This window comes from Ornithodoros turicata, chromosome 2, assembly GCF_037126465.1.
Source record: "Ornithodoros turicata isolate Travis chromosome 2, ASM3712646v1, whole genome shotgun sequence".
NCBI lineage: Eukaryota > Metazoa > Arthropoda > Arachnida > Ixodida > Argasidae > Ornithodoros > Ornithodoros turicata.
The window spans coordinates 126,204,355-126,228,474 of NC_088202.1; the positions used below are offsets into that span (position 1 = coordinate 126,204,355).

Here is a 24,120-nt window from a genome sequence, read left to right on the forward strand (position 1 = left end):
CAGGCTGGTATGACTTCGATAATGGAGAAATTGGTCTTGCAACTTAATGACCCATATTAATCGTTATATGTATTTCAGTCTAGTATGATTGATTGAACTGCTGGAACTGCTGTTGACGTCCTTCTAATCAACTACTTCTAATCTAATCTAATCAACTTCTAATTACTGCCATTATTGAATTACACGAAATTCAAAATTTTATATTTTCAAAGCAAGCAAACTTGACAAGCTTGTTAGAGTAATACAGTGATAGGGCGTACAGATTTACGGAATCTACAATATAGGCCAGACGAGAAACCTTGCTTTGCAGCCACGTTCATAATATGATGCTACTAGGAATGTTGCTGATTGAAAGCTTGAAGAGGTTAGCGGCAAATAATACAGTATATTCGACACCAAGTAAGTAAGCGGACGTTACCAGTTAAACAGACCCGTATTCGGGCCCAAATTCAACGTTATTTGTGATCACTTCAACGCCAACATAAAACGCAACTTTGATTAGTGAATATGAGAGCATTTAAAGACTAATCCAATCCAATGCAATTAATTCTTGGTCTATGCAGAATATGGATTTCTACTATTATAGGTTTTGAAATTTAGACCACTCTTTTAACGGTGCTCTTACTCCAGGACATAGCAGAACGTTTTGTTACATAACCGTTTGGAACCTGAAACTAAGACCAGGCAAAGTACGCATTCATCAGGCAAGTAGAGAAAGGGTAAGAAGAAAGCCTTCATTAACGTTCGCACATCATTAATATAGTCTAAGGGATTTTTACATAGTTTTTCGCGACTATGAGGACCAGGACCAAAGATCTGTTACTGTGTTGCATATAGCGTTACAGTGTTATATGTTACGCGTAGTTTAGAAGATGCGTATATAGTCGATTTCTTGGCGAAATATTGATTGGTGATTGGCCTATATTGTCATCGCTCACGAAATGACACGTCGTTAATATAGCACGGCAGTAAAAATGCATCGGGTGTTGAGATACACTATACAGTCCTTTATGTCGTTAAGCTACACGTTATGCTTACAGATGAGGGCAGACGCATCAAACAAGCCATTCCATCACAACCAATTCACGAATTCGTCACTCTATATTTCTCATTGTCTCTGCATGGCCACTGTGCGGCCGGATGCCGCGTTGGGAATGTACGCTTATGCAGACAAAAAAAAAAAAAAAAACAACCACGCACAAAAAAAAATGCAAGCATTTGTCTCATGCGCAGGGTACTGAAGCATCACCTGTCCACTCATCAGCCAACACCACCTAAGCACATGCCAAGCAACAAGTCACACACTGGCTGTCTCCTGGTACACCGATTCCATCTCTAGCCATCATTCGCTGTCAAGAATCTGCGTCACAAGGCTATACCAGGAGAAGGAACCTATCTTCCATGTCTTCGACGATAACAGCGGCCGACTGCGCGTCCAGCCGTCACCTAAGCCTAATCGGCTACGTGATCAGCGTACGCCATGTGGTAAGCTGGTAAGAGTGCCGCGTTATATATTCCTCTAACCCTCACCGAAAACTAACATTCCAGTCAGAGTGCCGAAACAGATCACAGCGAACAATCCCGGGGCGTCTTCGATACCGGACGTGTTTGTAAACGCACGTCATGTCCTGCAAACATCTACGCTGCAGGGAGAGATTATAACGCTCAATCAGTTTAAATGGACTAGGTATCGGCAGGTGATATGCGTAGGCGTCTAAACGGACAGCGCAGGATGCAAAAAGGCTGACAGCTTACCCGCCGGTGTCAATCCTTTCACCTCCGGGGGAGACGGTAACACTTCCAGCGGGAAGGAGGTGTCTGACGTCCGACGAGGAACTCTTTTTGCCTCGGGGTCCTTTGTCGGAATGTATAAAAAATGCGCGGTGCGATTGGAACAACTATTCATTAGATGAAAAACTTTACTTCGCTTACAGTTATCATCGGAGGAGGACGTAGTTGCATGACATCAATGGAAGAGGGCGCATCTGTTTTTCACCGCCCTCTCGTCTGCCATTGGTCCACGGGTCTTCATTTGGTTCCCGCCATCCGCCATGTTGGAATCTCGTCCAATAGGAACCAGGAAACCTGACGTCTCAGGTTCCACCCACTTGCTTTCTCTTGTCCTTTCACTCACGTCGATATGCTAATTTTAACAGTTCGAGCTGTCATTGATAAATGGTGAGCGGCAAGAAAGGCAATTTATCTTCGAAGCTAATATACTTGTGTCAATGAGCGTCTTCGCGAGCAATTATCACGAGGAATCCGTCAGTTTCCTTGTGTCCTGGTGTGCCTCCCCCGACCCCCTCATGGCTCTCTCCTGGTCCTCGTTGCACTTTTATAACTTTCCCTTTCTGGTATTCCCTCCCTCGCAGTAGATTGGTGAAATACTTCAAGAGGACAATGATGCGCGTCCTTTGAAAATCCGCCATGTTAGGTTTCGGCGAAAAAAAAAAAATCAAAAAGCCTGCAGTGCGAACGATGTCCAGCAACACAAACATTCGTACGAAAATAGCCCAAGAGCAACGGAAATGAAAATTGTGTCGTGAAGACTGTGAGTACGTTGTTGACGTGCGTTAGCAGTTTGCTTCTGCCGTTGAAATTATTTGTTTTCGTTGTGCCGAAACGATCGAATCCAACATGGCGGCCTCCAGAGGTAAGCGTCGTTTCGTTAAGCCTCAGGTTTGGCATATGGTTTAAACATAATTGGTGTCTCAGAATTTAATTTAACGACAATTTCATGTAGTGTCGTGGAAGACTACAGCCGTGCTTCTCCGAATGTTTGGCGAGATCTCCTCTTTGTACCATACGCTTTAGGCCTAGCAGACGGGAGAGGTTTACTCGCGTCGAAGTTTCGTTGTGCTATTCACAGTCTACGATTATTGTATTTGCTTCTTGCGACCTATTATTACCCGAAATATAAACCGTAGGCTCATTACCTACACCGAATCTCGCGGAACAAGAGACGGCCCGTCGAACAGAATTAGGCCTAGCTCCGACTCTGTCCGCATATCGAAAGTCGCTTAAACGCAACTGTGCGAAACCTAAGTTCGTATCGGCGGCTAGTTATAAAAATAAAACTGTGATGAGCTATCAACCATGTTTCACAACCCGTTGCAAAAAGAATAAGGTTTGCAGAGTTACAATGCGTTCAGTTGTATACAAGCACGTTCATTACGCGCCTGAATCTCTGTGTATCGACGCCAATTACGTATCGTATGCATATCTGGCGCTCGCTCTAAATAGTAAGTATTACTAGGTGCACATCTTTGTAGAAATTGTGGATGAGCAGCGGATGCAATATTGAAGCGTGTTGCTGAATGCTTATAGGTAGTCCTAAAGGACGCGGGCGCACAGCGCTCGTTGTTCTTGTTAACTTAAAAAAAGAGAAACGAATAAAACTTAGTAGTCCATGATACTTTTTCCTGAGTTTAGCTTTTATAAAGCACATTGTCGTGTTATATCTTGTGTTCGCCTGTAAAAGGATTTGCGTTAAAAATAGCGTATTCACCGAGGGCGATAAGAAGTTGTTTACGGACGCTGACGTCCAGAATGGAACACAAATGTCTCTCCGTTATGCATAACAACAACAACAATAACAATTATACTCTAACGATGAAGTGGGGAGGTTTTCCACTCTATGCATAGATTCGTGGGTGTACTGCAATATCCCGTCGTCATATGTTTGGTACGGAGTTACTGGAAGTGCAACATGAGGAACATACGTCCTTCGCAGAACTCACCGACGTGTGCAACTAATGCAATAGCGAAAGGGGTAGGTACTGGAGAGTATTACATTGAAGGATTGATACTACAGAGAAGACACCAATACCCGAAAAAAATCGTGAAGCACGCTATACGCGGATCAGATTCAGTTAAACAAATTGACGACCTCGACCATGTAGGCTCATCACTGTTTAATTTAGTACTTTTTTTTAACTAAGAAACGCCTGTGAATTGAATAGTTACGCTTCACTTGGTTATGAGTTCACTGACGTCGCTGGCATTTAACAAATTCCAAAAACTACAAAGACGTGCTTGGTTTTGGTCAGGCATGGGTGGTGGCTAAATTGGAAAATAAATAATATTTACTTGAGTGCTCAAAAACTTCACAAGTGGCAATGTTATAGTAATATATTCTCTGAAATCGAAAGTAAAAGAACCACACACTCTCTCAATAAACTAAGTTTTATATTTCGTAGATATGTTGTATTCACATTGGTTCGATATTTCGCTTCCTCTCGTGCCTGTTAACGTAGCATATAAATCAACAATGGAAATGGAAGAAAGAAGAACATTATGCGTTTTTGTTCCACGAATATATTTTCTTCTTAGTATAGAGAAGAAAAAAAGTACAGGCAGTGAGAGCGAGACCTGAAGGAAAAGAAAATGAAACATTTCATACATCGATGTAAGCTATATAAAGTACACCGAAAATAGTATTTACCTTTTTAACGTACACATAGAGGTATACACTAGAATCTACGCTTTTAGATATCAGAATCCAAGCACTGAAGAAAACACGAACACGGTATGTAAAGGTTTCTAACGAAAACGTAAGGAGTGTGAATTACACATATAACACGTTTCGGAATACTACTTATGTTACCAAAATCGACGCACGACAGGTTGCTTGGATGCACAAGGTGAAGGCAACGAATAACAGAAAAGCAAAGTAACTCAATCATTATTGCTTACTGACTTTGCTCAAGTGTGCTTTAAGAAGCTGAAATTAACGTGCCTGGGATTTTCACATTTATGTTTTAACTTGCACGAGGACAAGGCGGCATAGTTGATGCAGTGATGAGTGCAGCAGAAAACAAAGCATGATCATGTCTTCTTTTCTGGTGAACTCATCACTGGTTCGAACATGCTCAGTCTCACTTCGGCCAACAGATAAATTAATGATGATGAATGAGGAACACTTCGGCCAAATTTTCACAGTTAGAAAGGGATTGTCGAATGTGTCCACATTATTCACCAGCATTGCATGGCACAAATTCATGGCAGTTGGAAGTACTACATAGCACCCAGCTACAGCAAGACAAGCCATGCACCAGAAATGTGAAAGCGGAGTATATCTAATGCAAGACGGATCGCGATTCCTGAGTAAATCGAATAAATTGCTTCAATGAGAATTTGCCCACTCACATCATATCAAGCATTGCGTCTATTCTTGCATCGAGATTGCGCCTGCATCCTGGAACCGCATTAATGACTTTAATAGATGACTAAAGGTGTCGTCCATGTCGTTAACAACGCATTCGTGTGACCACCACACGTGACAGTTGGTACTAACCTCTGTTCCAATGAAAGCTGCTCAGCGAGTGGATGGAAATGAAGTCATTTCATTCGTAAACATGTCACACCTCGATGGGACCAGCGCAAAAGGAATTATTATTATTTTTTTTAATTATACGAATAACTAACTACTTATACGAATGACTAAAACACAAACCACCGTATTCAGGATAACAGATATCTAGAAATCAAGTGTCTGCAGTTTCCGGTGTTGTAAGCAAGTCTGTATGTCAGAACAACAACGACATCTGATAAATTAGTGATGATGAACGGGGCAATTCACCACATGGGGTGTCAGAACATGGTGGAGATGGTAACCGAAAAATGAAGCAGAGCTTTACTTCACTCTTGGGAAGGACGTTACAAACATATTCCAGGACACATACTATCGAAAGTAACCCTGGAAGTAACTAATGTACTGTCAACGTAATTAGAGTACTTGTGTAAGGTGCGCTCTACAGGTCAGAACAGAGATCAACAATCGGCTGCACTCTTAGGACCCTAGCATTACAGAACAACTTTTGGAAGGGTGTAGCTTAAAATAGTGACTGTAGGTGTACTCTTGTCGGAGGGTGCTGATATACACCTAAAATGGAATCAGTGAGAGCACTCCTGAATTACACCCTAAAAGATGTTACAGATTTCAGAGTAGGGCACTCTTTTGGTAGGGTGTGCTCTTGTCTGAGAGTGTTGGTAATACACGTAAAGAGGAATCAGTCGGAGTACTGCTGAATTACACTCGAAAAAGTGTTTGAAATCTAACAATGATAAGGTTCTACACACTAAACTTTTTTACACCTATGTTAGTGTAAGAGGGGTGTATTTTGCAATATACACCCCAGATCACACGTATATTACACCCCTTCGATACTGATCCTCTCATATATAGATGGGTGTGAATTGGGTACGCATCTACATTGGTGTAATAAGGGTGCAACGGTTTAAGGGTGTTTTGCCTGATTGTAAAATGTTTAACATTGTCATAGAATATGAATGGCGTGTACACTGAGTCTTAATTTTCCCTCATACCAAAATTCAGTGTTTTTTATGTGCATAATCAAATTAAACTTAGACATCTCACCCTTGGTTTTGACTCGAATGCGAGCAGGGCTATCGAATTTGCAGAACGCTCACAAGACAGGCAATATATATAGTATCTGTTTTGCTTGTAGAAAGGAAATGCTTTCTAAGTGAGCTTTTGGTTCGTCGTCCCATTTAGGTGGTGTTTCAAATTTATCTCTGAATTTAAGCGCGTATATCCTTATCCGTATCTCAGACAGTATATTGGTCGAATATGGCACCAGTTCGTACTTGCTATATTTGGGAGAACACAATGCATTACATGTTCATGTTATGCATTTGCTTAGGCTGATATGCATGATACACTCACTATGGAACCAAAGTCGCACACGTTACGCCACACCAAAAATTGAATCAGTTTCAGTTATAGGGTATCGTCCAATTACCAGTGTAGACCAACAAGTAGCGCACCCGCTAAGTAGATGTAACACCCTTTCAGATGTGTGTATGTGTGTGTGTTGTGAAATACATCCTGAGAGGTAGGTGTATTTGATTACACCTACAAACTTTTACACTCAAAGGGGTGCGAGTTATGGTACACACACCTTACACTCAAAAGGGTGTAAAAAAGTTTAGTGTAACAACAGATTCAAAAAACGTTCAGTTGTGCTTATACTCGTGTAATTTCATTCGTTACGCGTAGTTCAACTGGACTTGCAAAGTAATATGGATGGTTGAGATTTTAAAGAATCGTTCTTGTGAGTCTTTATATGAAACCTCGCACAGTGCAAATGAATAAGAATGAGTAGGCAATGTTGAGTTGAACTAGGACATAACCAAGCCTGATGGCAATTGATGTTCTTAGGCTGGAACACATAGAAGGAACAAATACCATGCCCTTCTTTCATCATAACCGAGCCGCCTGTAGCTAGCTGCTTTCCTTGATTAGAGAAAGATAAACTTTGAAATATTGACCTAAGTCTACTGGATCTAATAAGCGTACTGGGGTGACTAGCTCCATGTGTTTTCAGTTTTTCTTTTCTTTTTTTCCAATCATCATCATCTGTGTGGAGCCACCCACTCCAGACTATAATAGTGACTATTTGAGAGTGTGTACTGGATTTGTAGAAAAACAAATAAGCGAAGCAGAAAGATGGACCCCCAGCGGCATGACCGAGTGGGTACACAAGCAGCACAATATATTGGCCCAATATTGGCGATATTGGCCCAATCTTGGGCCGGCATTGTCAATATTGGTCCAATATTGGGCCAAGATGTTGCGCTGCTTGGGTAAGAGCATGCATCCGCTCGCTAGTAGTAACCGAGGTCGTGCTGAAGACTCCGAGGTGGTGGGTTTGAATCCTACCACCGGCTGTGCTGTCATAGGTCTCGCCTGGTTTTTCTGGCACACTTTCCAGACGAATGTCGGCCCAGGACACATGCTAACCCCCATGTCCCCCACTACTTTCTTCTGCCCTCTCTCCATCTATCCAGTACTCTACGTCGCTCGTAGCCACAGTTGTTTCGCGGCGCTAACACGGGATGAAAAAAAGAAAGATGGACCCATATCGCCATGGCTTTCGAATTATAGCTGTTGCGTTTCTTCTACGAGGATACCGCCTTTTCCAGGTCATCCCGCATATTATTACGTATTTGTTGGATAATTTCGCGGGTCTCCGGTCGTGCTGTACTACTTTCAAGTTAATTCTCAATACTAGATTCAGGCTCAAAAAGTAAAAAAAAAATGCGATGAAAATGGCGTGGACTTTTGTGCGTAGACGAGTTTACAAACTGTCTAATCATGCTATCATGTTGGTGCATTTAGAACGTTTCCCAAAGCAAACTTTCTTGATAACATTCTTCATATATACACATTTCCACTGTTTGCTTGCGGGAGAACAAGAAGCTTTATGTGCCATTACAAATGCGGTTTCAGACATGTTGATGTTCTAGCGATGAAAGCTAAACGCTGGGGGAGGGGGGGGACATGTTTACTAAAAAAACAAAAGGAGGAAAGGTTAGTCAGCTAAACACTGTTCGGGTACACTGCTTAGTAGAATATCAACTATGTGTTACCTTTTCCTCAATGTAGTTCATGCGATATGGGACGACGACAGGTGAACGATGACAAGAGGACAGACAGTCGGTTTAACACTGTAGCAGAATGTTTTGTTTCCATTTCCAAGTGACGTAAATAAATCATTGTGGTCAAGAACGAAACTATCACTGAGTCGTGGGCTTAATTATTATCCTTATCAAGATTTGGCCGCTAGTATTTACTGCATTTCCGCTTGAACCCTTCCATGTGTGCACGTTTGCAATGGAACTTTCAGGTCTGAGTACCGTAACTGTGGTATAATTGTGCCATAAAAAGTGCCACTACGAACTATAAAAAAAAATTATTTCGCATTATAAATCAACACCGCACAAAAGCCCAGTACGCAAAACATAAACGCCATCAGTGAAAATTACGCACTTCCACTAGTTTTGGAAAGATCCTACAAAAGCCCCATAGTTTCGGAATCTCCAATAGCAGGTGACGACCACCGGGAAACCGGCCGTCTGTCTCCTAGCAACGGCGCGCGTCTCCGCTTTCTGCCCCACGTTGGGAAAACTGCCAGCAGCTGCATGTGGTGTAATCACACAAATTCGATAGGATACTGAAGGCATGAGGTTTAGTCCATAGTGGCACTAGTAATGCAACAACGCAAGAACGATACACAAAACTCCGTTCGAGAACGCAATTCCAGAACTGACGTCAAGAAATGAGCTGTCAATTTGCGGCATTCTTTTCACTCCCAACGCCAAAAACGTATCGCATTAATTTTTTCTCCTTTTAAAGATTCTCATGTTAAATTTGTTTAGCACAATTTTGATATTGGCTACCTATCTCACCCACAGCTTTTTTTCATCACACTGCGAACACCTCAATGTCTTATTGTGTAACCTTTTCCACTGGATGAGATTGGATGAGTGCCCCTTTCTCCATTTTTTCTTCACTCCTTTAACTGAGCTCAACAAGACCCAATTACCGCGTGTAGCAACCAAAATAACGAAAGTTGCGTAAGTTATCAATATTAAAATAGTCAGCATGTAGATTTTGCTGCAAGATTATTTTTCATGTCAAATAACCCATTTTCAACATCTGAATGTTTAATGCCTTAATTCAATAGGAGTTCAAACCCAAGGTATCCATACAATCTTACAACTATCCATTGCAGTTCTACAGGGTCAGATACATAAAAAAGTGCTATTTTTGGAGCGCGCATTGAAGCCTCCTAGTAAGACTCGCGCATATTGAGAACGCACACACTATTGTACTATGCTCTATGTACGGTGCAGTATCAACATAGTCAATGCCAATTCAAATTCTTCTAACACCTAATTTGTTTTAAAAGGGTGCAGTGAACCACTCTTCACTCTACGAAGTCGCTATATACTCAGTAACATGATACAATCTAGGTCCATATCTTTGAGTCGCTTTTATCGCTTTGAATAAAGGGCATTCAATTCAATTTTCATTTCAATTTTTATTTTTCGAAGTGCCAATGAACAACCATGGCCTTAAATATATTGATTTTTTTACACTGGCTTACATAACAGAGAAGAAAAAATATCTTTCATTTCGCGTAGAGCTGCAGAAACCGAGAGGTTATGTGTCCGGTCATGAGTCAGCAAAAATGCATGAAATGTGCTAAGCATACCTATAAGGCCGCACACACAAAATAAATAAATAAAGGACATTTAATTCAATTTTCATTTCAATTTTTATTATTCAAAGTGCCTATGAACAACCATGGCCACAAGTATATTGATTTTTTGCACTGTCTTACATAAGAGACAAGAAAAAAACAATGGGACGTTTAGACGCCTATACAGGCATCCTCATCAGCATGAACACAACGAAATGTTGAGGTACTTAGAGCGGGAAACTTTTTAAACCCTTCTACAAGGGTTTATAAGGTCCATCCAGAAACGAAGACATTGGCAACCTCGGGAGGTTTGCTAACCGCATGATTGTCCTTCAGCAGACTTATGGAGCTTGGATAAGGAGACGTCTTATCTTGAACGAGTTTCTAAAATAATTTAGGATTTTTGTTCAGCAATCGTTCAATTGACTTATGGCATAGATTGAGAAGTTACCCGTCAAAAAGAACTCGTTACAAGTTAAGTTATCGTGTGCGAAATGTAACTAAGTTAATAACGAAGTTCTTCAGCATAAAAGTAACTCGCAGTTACTGAGTTACTTAAAAAAAGATCGAGTTACTTCCAAGTTACTCAGGACACAAAATAGCATTACGCACGTTTAGCGCGCTTGAGCAGTTGAGTTAGACCTTGAGTTACCAGCGAAGGAATGCCACACGCTTAGATCATTTTTGTTTGTCCAACAATAGACCTCTCCCTGTTTGTAAATAAATGACATCATAGTGTTCGACAGCGCCAAAATTTGGTAGAATTGAACTGCGCTCGAAGCTAGAGGAGAACAAGGTCGCGCCCGAAAGCCACGGTCTTGAGCGGGTTACGACATGGTGCCTAAAAAGGACGCGACCCTCGGTCCTGCTTTTCTTTCAATTGCTTTTAATGGGAGACAGCGAACAAGTGCCCGTTCGTAGAACCCAGCCCTCGTTTCGATTTGATTCTGTGTACCAATGTCATGATGACGTTCCTATGGTAGAGGTCTACTCGAACGCTTTGCACCTTACCCCCTGTGGGCGCACAATGGTTCAGCTTCATTTCAACGGCAGCGGTTCTTACTTCCTGGATAAAATACTGTCATTGATTGAATATCACGTTTTACTGGAAAAATGCCATGAAGGAACCGGAGAGAAAGCAAGAAAATATGTGGACGTGAGTGAGAAGCGAGTTACGAGTAACTTGGAACTTAAGTTACTTTGGCAAAGTTACCTGAAAAAGGAACGAGTTCCTCTGAAAGTTACAACGGCGCAAAAGTACAGAGTTAAGTTAAAAGTTACCAAAAAAAAGGAACTTAGTTACAGTAACGAGTTACCTCGAACTCTGACTTATGGTATGTGGACAAGTCCCGAGTATATATCTTTTTTTATTTCTTGACGAACCACGGAAATTTTTTTGTACCAATGTGAGTCACCGTTTGTCATGATCATGTCTGTCATGATCAAAACGAAGTTTTTTTCCTTAGGAGGCACTTAAGCTCATGAGGAAAGCAGTACAGATATCTTTTAGTTCTATTCTTGGACTTGGGAATGAACCCATATTCATGCCACGAGTTACAATTTCAGTTAGATTCGCAACTGCTTTATCAATGTCATTACATTCTGTCACAGGCGACCAGTCTACGTGGGAGTAATACCAGTAATGCTCGAGATAGTTGCCCCGAGAGGGACATGTACCTTTGCATAAAGTCATGTCGTTTGCGTTTAGTTGGAAGAAGGAAAGCAGTTACTAAGGGTGGATGGTATTTATCAGGATGTACAAGCGGTCAATGCGAAACTTGTAAGCTGCTAACGTCACAATTGCTGATGACTAAATCGAGGTCATGGAACAAATGTAGGACTGGAAGGATGGCACAGCTACGCAACCGGCACAGTAGGCCTAATGACGCAACAGTTCGTTGTGAGTGCGTGTAGATGTCGACAGCGAGTGCATAAATAGTCATGTGGTTGATTCAATAGTCGAAATGCATCAGAATTACTAAGTAGATTGTTGCTGTGGGTATTTGGATCAGATGCGTCGAGTACTGTAGTTCTTGGATCGAATCCAGCAGCGAAATAGAAGTAACTGAAGTATCCTGTATTGGTACCGGCAGTTCTCAATGTTCCAACAGCCATTATTTGTATCACTGATAACTGCTGTATCGCTTTGATCATTGAATATGAAGAGTTCCATGGAAGGGTTCTACCAGTAATTTCCTGAATCAGCAAAATAAATAAACGTCTTCTTTATCAGTCAGTCGTATAGACACGCAAAAAGTCCTTGCCAATAACTGCGAGTAGGTACCGGGCCTCCACCAGTCATCAGCAAAACATTGAACGACTTGTTGATTCAGATGCTCAAAAGTGGTGCAAGCTGCATCTCAACACTATGATTCAGATGATCGTCAGGATGCCAGTTCATCTTCCCCCTAAGGTCGTTCTCCCTCTTACTCTAGTATTAATCAGAACACAATTACCCGTCAACACTCCATTCCTGCGTCCTTTGGTATCTTTTTTGTTATTGCGTGTTAGCGCCGCGAAGCAACTGTGGCTATGACGTGGACAGATGGAGGGAGGACACCAGGAAGGTGTGGGAGACAGCGTGGTTAGTATGTGTCCTGGTCCGACTTCAGGGGGAACTGTGCCGACATTCGCCTGGAAGGTCTTCGGAAAATCCCCTTTGGTATCTATATATTAAGAATATTTAATACATTGATTACTGATTTACTGATATACTGAATTACTGGTGGTATCTGTGCTGCAGTGAGACAACAATCACGAAATCATATTTTGCATGAGTTATCACAGTATAGTACGACAGTACCATTTCGAGGTCATGTGGATCCCTCTTCGTGAGGCACATACTCTCCAAAGAAATTTGCATTATATTTTTAGTTTTATGTTCTTAAACTGTGCTTGCCTGTTTTTGTTAAACTGCGCCCATTCTATGCCAGTACATCTTATTATTTCGAATAAATAATAATCAGAAGAATTAAGACGTCCGATAGTGTCATACTGGTGGTGGTGATGATGATGATTATGGGACTGCATTATGTCGTACACTCAACGTCATATCAGATTCATGAAAAAAAAAAGGGGGGTCTTTGGGCATTGTGCCAAAAGCCCGGTTACACTGTGGCGTTCCAATGCGTGTGCGTGCGTGTTGCCGTGGTAGCCAACCCTGCGTCGCTGGCAGTTGGAGGTACTGCCGAAAGAGCTTGCCGTTGTCGGTCTCACAGAGATGGGCAACGTCATGACTAACGCTCTTGGGGAATGTGCGTCCTGGGCCGACTTCTAAGGGCACTGTGCCGACATGTGTGACATCGCCTGAGCCACCCCGGAAAAATCCCAGACGACCCCGCGTCGCCCCGCGCGACAGAACGCAAGACGGTCCGATCATATAGGCCGCGCTCCAGGTTGAAAGAGAGAGAGAGATACATGATGACGATGATATGGGGATGAAACAGAGGAATGTTTGGTGCCCTGAATTCTTGCTGCTGCTCCTTCTTCCTTCTTGCCCCCGCTTAAACGATTCAGCTCCCGTGTACTAGTGACTACGATGTTGGTAGGGCCGGGGACTTCAAACACAAAAATCTTCGAAAATATGCATGTAAATATGCCGTGCGAAACGTCTAAATATACACAGGATGTGCAGTAAAAATTGTGACACCGGGAATGTTCCTCCCGAAGCTTTCGCACAACTGGGAACCGCACTGTAAACTTTTTCACACTTTTAAAGGTGTGCGCCATGAACATTAAATCTGGTTGCCTAACACTGTACTTCCAGGATGATTTTTTACGAAATTCAGAAAGCATTACGAAAGGTCATGTGACAGCGCAAATCGTGCTTTAATTATGTCTTGGATATCGTAGATACGTGCTAATACAGATATGCATCGCTACCGATCATCGAGCACGTGTAAGTGTCTACAATATTGTTTAACAACGTTGAGATTTTGAAAGTGAATTTTGGGGAACAGGCAAGCATGCGAGAAAACACAACTCGTGCAAAAAAAAAAAAGAAAAGGAAGAAGAAGAAGAAAAGAAACCCTTCTACAAATGAAAATGCAGGTTCCTTCTTGGCGATCGGGACGAGCGTTCACGCATGCAGCCCACTCATTCGTTGTTCATTGCCATTCACCATGGGTATACTAAGGTTTTCGATAGTGCGTACACACACACACACACACACATGCACTTTTACATGTCGCTGTATGCTATTCTGCCTACGACATGTGCAGACAGCTCTTCGTTGTGCTGTTCATTGCCTTCGAAAACGGCGCTGACATACTATGATTCCATTATTTTTTTATCAACCACAACTTGAACTCGCTGCTGACTACATGTCGCGCGTTCTGAAGTTTGTTCGGTGCTATTCGAATCCACTGATTACGTAGCACGAAGCAGCCTAAAAGCGCCGTAGTGAAGCGCAGCGGAATATGTGTAGCTGGAAGACGGGTTTTCGGCCGATGACCTTCCTTTTAAAATAACGCGTGAGCAGCGGCACAACAAAGGCAATGTTAAAAACTGATTCAAATGGCGCCGAAATATGGCATAATATGGAAGCAAATAGCGCGGAAATATGATATATGCAATCAAATAACGCCTAAATATGCCATAATATGCAACTGTCATATTATATTAGGATAGGGAAGAAATAGGCAATGATATGACACACGAAACATTGCAAATTTATGTCGTTGTGGTTGGTAATGCGTGGAGAAACGATAGTATATACGTTTGAACGCATTCGAAAAATATGCATTTTGCATTTTGCGTCGGTGTGTGTTTTCACTGGGTTTTCCTCCGACGCTTTAAGACAAATGTCGGCCTATTGAATATGCAGCGCTCAAAATGACGAGGACACAAACACACACCGGGAGCGTAAACAACAACGGATTTTATTGGGATTAATACACACATTTGTAGACCGCGAAGAAATTATCTTTCCCTTCCAGATGAGTTTATAGAGGAGTTCATCGAGGTATTCAGTATGTGTCACCAACAGGCCCGCCAGTCGAATGTGATAAGAAAATGTCGGCACAGTTGTGGCCTTAATCCCGTATGTTACTTTATGCGCAGTTTCTATTTATTGGACTACTTCCTTCATAGTTTTTATTATTTATCACTATAATTTACATTCTAGCTTTGCTTCAACACAGGCCACAATGTTCTTCTTGGTATGACTTATTTTCACTACCATCAGTCAACGTTCTGATGCCTCAGGAAAATGTCAAAGTTCCCACTCCGAGATTCATTGCCGCATGAAGTCGAATAAGTAGAAAATACGTTTAATGTCACTTGTGATATTAGGGCATTTTAGTTTGTCCCCGTCTCTGCCATTCACGCAGTCAGTCACCTTTCTTAGCAGCGCGCGGAGCAGAGCCTTGGTTTAACGTGTACCATCACCAGTGTGCATTCCTTGATGATTGTAAATCTATATACTCCCAATTATTATTCAAGAAGAAAATGTTTGCGAAGACGTGCACCGATGTGGCCTTCTGGGTGAACTATGATCAATTTCGTGTTTGTTCCCTTTTTTGTTTGTCGTTCCTTTTTCTCCTTTCTTTCCTGGGAATAGCAAGCCGCCGTAGCGCAGGCTAACCTTTCCCTCCTATTTCTTTTATATAATAAACATACCCCCCCCCCCCCCCCGGGAATCATTGCACGAGACATAAAGTGTCTGTAACCGACTTAACAGAAAATGTTTACAGGAGAGGAAATGTCCTATATCATGCCATGTCTTCGCAACATGTACACGAAATCTAAGGGGCCTTTTGGAGAAACAAGCGTAAACCCCTAAAAGTGCTAAACTGTTTTGGTTGTTTGAGCAAATACCTGCAAAATGTACATCATGATAGATATGTCAAATGAGAAAGCACTGAAAAAGTAAATTAATTCAAATTACACCAATAAAGAGCTAATATACAGTCAGAGAAATGATGCGTTCAAGATAGAATATTATTGAGCGCTTATGCATGGCCTGCATTTCTTAAATGACACATTTCTTGCACCTCGATCTACACAAAGTTTTATAATTAGATTGCAGGCCAAGGTAACGAATACGAAGTTTCGCTCGAGTGTCTTTTAAAGTTGATGAGATAAGCGCATGCGAAAACTGCAAAATATTCGTAGCCGACATTTACTATTTTGTTTTTTTCGCACGAAAAGTATTCGGTCAAAATCGGTCGATCCGGCCTCTTTGTCTGATCTGACGTCAAGTCGGCCAATACAACAAGTTCTCAGTACAAATTCTGAGACTTTGAGAAATTGTTGGGGTGTCTTCTTGGATCGCTCGTCTCGAGGTTTCTCCATCTCCGAGCACTCTCATACGATACACAGAATATTCGATTATTTAATGTTTGATGCTTTTATGTAAATAATCATTAATTTTACCTAAATGATAGGAGTGATGCAGAAGTTAGCTATGACAGCGCAATAATGGCAGGATGAACGTCTGGGGTCCGGCAAACGCGAAAAAAAACAAAAAAACAAATCAATAGTAACTATTTTCTTTCTTTCTAGTCCTTTTGCATGCTTCTTATTTTTATTTTACTGATTTAGTAATTTTTACTTTTTTTGCTTAACTGCTTCTGATCTGTCTCCTATGCAGGATAACAAGTTTTTTGCTGAGCAGCTCCACCCGCAACAACTCGCGTTAATCATGCACCTCGTTGCACTTTTTCGGGAACTGGAAGGCACTATTCGCATAAAAAGCCCTTTTTATCTTCCCCATTTCCTATTTTGTTATACAGGTATATAAATCTCGTGCTGAGCACTGGGAGGTGGTGGGTTCGAATCCGACCACCGGCTGTGCTGTCTGAGGTTTTTCCTGGGTTTTCCGAAGACTTTCCAGGCGAATGTCAGCACAGTTATCCCTTAAGTAGGCCCCAAAACGCATACTACGCCCCCTGTCTCCCATTCCTTCCTGCTGTCCTCTCTCCATCTGTCCAAGTCTGTACGCCGCACATAGCCACAGTTGCTTCGCGGCGCTAACATTGAATTAAAAAAAAAAGATATACAGAGAGCTCGATATCTGTAATCTTGCGAGTAAAACTTATCGGTCCACGACGGGAGAGGATCTAAATGACTTACAATAAAAATTATTTTTGTATAGTGATACGAAACACGTTTCTCGTTTAATATATCCGCTGAACTTAGTCGCTGAGACATTGATGAGTATGCTTTGACCTACAACGGTGAAAACAGTATTAGTGCTGACGAAATTATAGAAAAAGAATTAACACACGCACAATAACAATCATAGTGGTACACGTTGGCATAATTTTTTTTACTTCACTTTCATTCTTCACACTCCTACCTTAACGGGCCAATAATTGAAGAAACTTCGCCTGTGTACTGCGCTGAGGCGAATAATAATACACGTCATCATCAGTGGAGCCTCATAAGGGGTACAGGTTGTTGTGCTACTAAAAGCATATGACAGACGAGGTGTTCCACAAAGGACATTACAGAGCGCTCTCTTCCCCCCCCCCCCCCCCAAATATCTACGATGGCCGTCATATTCAAAGCTTCATCCCTTCAACGAAGTTTCCCCTTCATATCTATGTATATTTTTTGTGTCTTTCGTATTCCTGGATTCTGGAGAAAAGCTTTGTGTATGGAGAATAAAAACACAATGTTTCCCTGCCTTCTTTAGAAACGAACGATGAAATTCTTTTCCGGCTTAGTATAGCGACTGCATCCCGTATCAGACGGCAGCATCCGTTTCGGAAACGCGCCCAAAAACAGAGCGAAGAATGCGCGGACTTGACGTCCGGCGTTCATTATAGGATACAGGAAGACGAAGTGCAGTCGTAATTTTGCCAGTCGAGCTCGAGGAAGTTGAAAAAGCCAGAAAGCAACAGCACAACAGGCGCGCGTTCTTTAGAGTGCAGCAGAATACAAGTTTGGGAGCCGTCGCTCGATATAAAAGGGGAAGGGTAAGCGACAGCTTCGCCTTCGCAAAGAAGAATGTCATGGATACGCGACAACTTCACTTACTTTTCCATGGTTGCTCGGGCGCTGGAGAGTTTTGTTTATAGTTCGGCTTTCCTGGAAGGGCTCCATGTATCACGTCTAAAAAATCGCGCTCTCGGAACTGGTGGCATTATGCTGGCGCGATACTCAACCTAAGAATTATTTTGCGCTGCAACTTTTTAATAACGGCTGATTCTGAACGTAACTCAACGAATAAGACCGAAATGTTACATCGCTGACTGCAGAGCAGTGACACCACGTAAAGAAGGATACTGAAGCAATACCGTTCACAGAAGCATCTCGTATACACGCGGGAAGCGCAAGACGCTTCATTACCGCATATGTGAATATAAATTTCCTAAGTAACTATAGTGGGAATATTATAACCACTACGCCAAGTAAGATACATCACAAGCAGTGTGTTACCCGTACGAGACTGGTTTCATATCCGGTATTCTGTATTTTATATATTTTTTTATTGTAGTTATATTTATATATATATATATATATATATATATATAATGAAAAAATAGCCGTAGCTCTTTGGCTGCACGTATAGTATATGTTTGTAACTCAAACGTTGCCTGCCTGCGTCCTGTTGATGAGGCCCAACGAGGCCGAAACAGCTGTCCAGGACTGGCATGGCGACGTTTGAGTTACAAACATATATATATATATATATATATATATATATAATTTTTATTATATTTTTCTGTTTACTACTTATTTACCTGTGTGCAGAGACGGGGAGTAATGCATTACGTTGCGGTAATGAGTAAAGCTAATGTATTTACATTTTGGCCAAGGAATGTGTATTAGCATTACTCATTACTTGGGTTGAAAGCTCACACATTCTCTAAACCCAATCGTTACACAATGTGCCTGGTACAGCTTGGTCTCATTTCCCAGACACCTTTGCCTGTGACCAGGTCGGGAGGGAGGGGAGAGAGCCATCTTTGAACACAAACTACTTCTGCACTGCAATTAGCCTTATTTATGATTGCTCATACAGATTGTACATACTGCTCTCACCTCACAACGAGATCACTCCTACGTATCAATTTTTCACAAACTCTAATTACGATCATCCTTAATGTTTAACGAAGCAAAAGTCTAGTCACGTCTCTTAAGAACACACGCTTCAAAACAGCACGGAGGATAGTTTTAGAGAACTTCTGAGTAAACGTAATGCTCAAGTAACGTCACTAATTATAATACTTGATAAAAGCAATGACATTAGTACTGCATTACTGAGCGTGAAAAATAACGAGCTACTTTCTGAAGCTGTAGCGGGTAATAGTATGCATTACAAAACAAAACTGCCTCTGCCTGTCAATGTTACAGTAAATTTTGTTTCACGGCTTTTATTTTTAGTTCTTCCTTGGAGACGCAATTGTGAACATATACTTGTCTTTTGCCCAGATCCATGGTCACACATTGCGTATAGTGATGAAGGTGTGTGGCTAGACATCCCTACATTTACAGGTCAAAATAATACTTTATATTTCGGGTCTTGTATTTATGCTTCCCAAGCACCTGCGCGATCTTGTGGAGTATTTTGTTTTTAATTTGCAACTACGTTTTTCACATAATTTGCATAAAATGCGGTTTATAACATGCGGGCATAAAAACAAAAAAATGGCAGTATAAGAAATCGTATGTGCAATACAACGCCTTATTGAGTTGCTCCCAAGTATAACATATTAAAGGAACCAAGACAATAACACGATGCACTTGCTTTTTCCTTTTTTTTTTCTGCATTGGTCTTATGTCATGTTTTTGTCGTTTTGCAGTCCTCTTTCTACAAATTTTAATACGTTTCTTCTTAAATTAATATTCGTTTTGGTTATGTTCTCGCATCAGCGACTAGAAAGTATGTTCCGTTTTTGGCACGCATCAATCCATGCGCGAAACAAGAAACGCCGAAAAGCAGAACACAAGTAATCTCCAACGCTTGGAGTAAAGGGGTCATGCAATACTCAGCCAAATAACTCTTAATTGTCACGGGACTGACTAAGACAAAAACAAATGCGGTGAAGTGAGAGAGCGTGTTGGCAATGACACATGAAGCTGTTACAACGTAACTGTAAGCTCATGGTAACTGTAAGGTGCCAGCAGAACCCACACCCTCTGGTTGCCGGCTGCCTACACCATGCTATAGCTACCTTCTCTTCAACGTACCATAGTAGTCAACTGGGCGTTGTCGTGAGGCTTTGCCTCATTGCCTCATCCACTACAACGTTACACGCTCATGTTTGCAGTTCTGGGTAAATCACTGTAAACTACTCCACTGTTATTTTCTTTCTAGTGAACAAAACTGCTCCGCCTGTTTCTAAATCGATAGTTTTCTAAGGCCGACCATCGTTTAGTTCCGTCCATGGCTTTGCAGGGCTATACGTAACGGAGCAGAAAAAAATAAAATAAAAATAAAACATCTATCAAAACTATACCTATAACGTGTAAGACTGAGTTTGCCAGCAGCTATCTCTTTCTCCATACACTATCATCTCTCCAATGCTGTATGGAGATGCGCACAAATAGACCTCAGACCATAGAGCTAGTAATACAAACTCCTGACAACGTTCACATGCCCGTCGCACTATTAGAACTTAAGTGACCCCAGCCCCATAAAACATTGTCATAACTAACGGCTGAGACCCATACACGCTGGTAGTGCTCCGAGTTAAATTACTCGTCCCATAGTAAAAGCCCTGCACTGAGAGCCCAAAGAAATCCTCCTCCTTCTCTGAACTCACTGGGACAACTAATGCTGCGCGAAAGACTCGAGCCAACAGTTCACTATGGTCCTGTGTCTGTGTTGGACCATGTGCAAAGGACAAAAGCCAGTAGTGTAGAAAATTATGAGGAGTGCTGGAGGTAAGCTGTGTATCAATTTTTTTCGGTTCCGTTTGATGGGCATCTCCTTTTTTCTCTATGTAATATTCGTGCCGGCACGAATGAGCCCATAGTTATGTTGTGTTAAATACAACATTGGCTCCGCACCAATGGTACTTGCGATCTCCACAGTATCTTTGATAAGCAAATGACCCTCACGTCACTACGGATGCGTACATGACGGCCATCAAATGCGCACGTCGATTATACTCGATAATGTATTCGTAGAGCGCGCAGTGTCTGCAGTGATTCTGATGATACTGATGATTCTGATACTGATGACTTCGCATTCTCATTGCACTGTGTATGTAACGTGAGCAACTAATGCAATCTATCAGTTCCATATCGTACACGAGTCTGTTTTATAGGTTTTCGTATTTACACATCGCCTCTTCGACCAGGAAACTCGTAACCGATGCAACATAACGAATCCCAACACTGCTGATGCATGATGGGGCAGCGTTTGTCACTTCATGAACTATATAACCCGCGTGGCCATGTCATGCGATTCGCAAGTTCAAAAACCCGGTCGGTGTATCGCCTACAATCTGTTATTAGGGTTTGACAAACACGAAGGTTCCTTCACTGTGTTGGAATTCATTGAGAGCCACACCCATTCACATTCTATGGGTATCACCACAGAGTCCAGTTCTTTCGAGAATCCAAAATTATAACGTAGTCGTTCTGATTGTGCCCTACATATTTTGCTGAAAATAAATTAGTCCAGCGCTTTAGCAAAAAAGGCGTTTACGCTTCACCTGCCATCTGTTTCATTATTTTCCTTGCAGTTATCGCTGTCAGTAGCAGACATCAAAATAGCGCCACCTTTCACATCTTTCATGCATAAATGGGAAAGAAAACTGACAACGTCGGGGCAAACAAAGACGTAAATTCGAAGAATACAGTTTGGCAACATGATACTGCAATTTTTTTCTAGCGACTTCCTGTCCCTGTCTAGCTGAATATATCCGGCGATCCGGTGAATGTTAAAAGGAAATGTTGCACGCCATACTTTCATTCCCAGCTTTGTAAAACGCGCGTATATCACTCCGCGCAATAAAACTCACGTACGGCGCAGTAAGCACCATATTGTATCATGAGCTATCTGTTAAAAACGCGTATCGCCTCGAAGTTCGTTCGCACTTTCAAAAAAGGTAGAATAATTGGGAAACAGCCTAAAGTAGAAGGTGCGAAATACAAAAGAAGGCAGAGGCAGTGACACTAGTAGAAGTCGCAATCGATAATCGATTACATGCAACCAACGGATCGCCAGAAACCCGGCATGATATACTGCTCTTTTTATTACGTTAAAGATCTTCAACGAGCCAGTTCAGAAATCGTTAGTGCCTCGCCGCGCGACCGATATGCAGGATGATTCATGTAGCAGATACTTTTTTTTATTATTATTACAAGGAATTAGCCAACCACAGAGGGGCACTTTTAGACGTCCTATAATCTTAACTGACCTGTGTTAATGAGACCATTTCTTTTAAAATCAATCAATCAATCAGATCTGCATTAATCGGCTAGCTAATTAATGGAGTGGCACGTACGACATGCACTGCACACTGCGTTTGGTCCACTCTGTTCAGGCACGATGAAGTAACGCGCACGTTCCCTAACGTAAACTTTAGCTGTTATCCGTGCTGCAACTCGGATTAGCGATTCCTTCGAATTAATCAGCCGCGAGGAGTTTCTCGAACTGCATGTTGTTGCCGCACCTTGGAGAAACATCCTTCTGCCAACGCAGATATGTGCTATGTGAATGGAAGAGCGGTAAAGCATTTATGCACATATAGATGGAGCAGGCGAATACCCGTTTCCCTTCATTCATGCTTGTGTAGTCTTGTGCAACTGGACCCGAAGTGCAGCAGTACAGCACGCTGTACTGCTTCCTTATAGCCCACCTATATAAAATAGCGTATGGACGTAAGCGCAAGTCGAAGAGGTGTCATGTCCCCTATTGCGATCAGATCTTCATATTTGGATTTCCCACTTTCAGAGCGTCAGAACCTGAAGGAAGTAGACTTCTGGTCTATACAAAGTCGTTCTTTAGATGTTACAAACTAAATACTTTTCGACATTGTTGGGAAATTTCATGCAACGCCTAAAACCGTTTCGCTCAATTGTAGCAAATTATTTTATCTTGCCCTTATAATTTCCTCTGAATAGTGATATTGCCTTATCTGGAATAGTAGACGCATTTTTAAAAAAAGTCGATGTCTCTTTTGCTCAAACACTGCATAGCACATATCGGCTGCGTGCACGAATACGTAAAGTGCACATATATAGTCGCTGTACACGCAATAACAGCAGGAGAGCGTTATACAGCTTGTCAGAAATCCACATTAAATTAAGGTACATTAGCGGTATATAGGAAATACTGGACTAAAACGTTAAATACGTTTTAAGAAAGCTTACTTTTTCGTGACGCATATACCCCGCCAACAATACAAAATTCACTTTATTTCAGCAATCATAGCGGCGATAACTGGCGATGAAATAATTTCCATGACATAAAAAATATGCTTGCTGAAAAGTAGGAATGGGTCAACCAAATCCACGAATCCCAGGCAAGGATTCGAGAATCTGAATCCCAGTGCCCAAAACAGCGAATATCGAGTCTTTCGAAATCCACCAACACCGTTTGTTTGTTTCTTTTTAAAATTGTCAAAATCAATGACTATCTTGTCAGAACCGCTGCTTCCGCCCCCTGCGGGCATCTTCAAGTACTGGAAGGACAACCAAAAATATCCCGATTTGAGTAAACCGTGGAAAAAGTTCCTAACCACACCCCCATAGACAGTAATGTCAGAAAGACTCTTCAGTACATGGTGCGTCATAGCTGATAAAAAAAGCTGTAGGCTAGACCCTGATAGGGTGAAAATGCTGGTGCTTTTGAACGAAAATCTGCATTAATTTAAAACTTTTTGTTGCTCTGGGCTGAAAGAGTTCTGGCAGAAACTTCTTAATTCAGACTCAAGACTTTATGTACAGACGTGCGCTCGTTACCGAAAAAAAGGAACTAAATACCGTTACCCGTTACTTCAGGAAAAAGTAACGAAATACGTTATTCGTTACCAACATACAAAAGTAACGAGTTCTCGTTACTCACAGGTAACGAGTTACTTATACGTTACCGCAGCATAGCTAAAGAAGCCAACGAACATGCCGTCACTTGCCTTGAACTCTTTATTAATGAGGACTTGCACTTCAGAAGAAGCTGATACTCGAAATTTGTCGTCCGTCCTTCGTG

General features: G+C 41.8%; 1 long non-coding RNA gene across 2 annotated transcripts in view; it reads left to right on the plus strand.

Moving 5' to 3' along the window:
- The first annotated feature begins 2,315 nt into the window (after positions 1–2,315).
- The window catches only part of LOC135386072 (uncharacterized), a 97,575-nt gene continuing 75,770 nt past the window's right edge, over positions 2,316–24,120 (plus strand). For both annotated transcript variants that reach the window (XR_010420586.1, XR_010420588.1), the window contains exon 1: positions 2,316–2,653. This is a non-coding gene — a long non-coding RNA (uncharacterized LOC135386072). The remainder of the gene's footprint in view (positions 2,654–24,120) is intronic.